Source organism: Perognathus longimembris, chromosome 28 (genome assembly GCF_023159225.1).
Source record: "Perognathus longimembris pacificus isolate PPM17 chromosome 28, ASM2315922v1, whole genome shotgun sequence".
Lineage (NCBI taxonomy): Eukaryota > Metazoa > Chordata > Mammalia > Rodentia > Heteromyidae > Perognathus > Perognathus longimembris.
In genome coordinates this window covers 17989727-17990547 of record NC_063188.1, presented here as the reverse complement: position 1 = coordinate 17990547, position 821 = coordinate 17989727, and the positions used below count along the sequence as shown (strand labels likewise).

The window sequence follows — 821 nt, the reverse complement described above, 5'->3', positions numbered from 1 at the left end:
GCTTTCGTTTCAGCAGCACTATAAGGGGAAATAGTGTCACAGTTAATCCACAAGCCATTTTATTTTGGATTTGAAATCTCTCCTTTGACTAGGGAGGCAGATGTGCTGTTAACTCATTAGAGTTCCCTTAGCAATGTGAATCATCCACAAGAACATATTGAGAAGGGAGCCAGGGGAGATAAACCTGAGAACACTGTTACTGATGAAGGACTACTATCTGAAAATGATAAACATCCTATCATAGGTGATGAACAATCAAGTTCTCTAGAGATGGAGGCAGACACACAGACAGAGGCATGTCCCTGAAGCCTTGCTTATTCCACACATCAGACCACAAAGGCATCACTATGTTTTCTCCATTTTGTTTATTTTTATCATTAAGTAGTTATTCAAAATGGCTTCCATTGAACATATCAATTTATAAGTATAATGCATCTTAGTGTCACGACATTCTCCCACTACCTATCTCCTCAAGTTACCTCCTTCCATTTTCATATATGTATATCGAATATTATGACTACATTTGTCAGCTCAGTCGGTAGAGCATGGGACTCTTAATCCCAGGGTCGTGGGTTCGAGCCCCACATTGGGCGCCACAATGTTGGGGTTTTTTGCCCCTCCCGGCTCGGACTCTTCCTTCTTTCTTTCCACCCTCCTTTCGTCCTCTCCCCTAACCCTCGGCCTGCAGGTAAGTTAGAGTGGGACGTGGGGGTCGCTCCGACCTGACGAGCACGTGACCTGCCGTAGTTGTGTCCGCCTCCTTTCCCTGGACGCTGGCGTACATATGCTACGGGGCTAGCTTCTTAGAGCTAACTAACTTT

The 821-nt window shown here is 44.9% G+C and overlaps 1 non-coding gene across 1 annotated transcript; it reads left to right on the top strand.

The window, feature by feature from the left end:
• The first annotated feature begins 515 nt into the window (after positions 1-515).
• Trnak-cuu lies at positions 516-593 on the top strand. The gene has a single exon. It is a non-coding gene; the product is annotated as a tRNA-Lys (tRNA).
• The last annotated feature ends 228 nt before the right edge of the window (positions 594-821 follow it).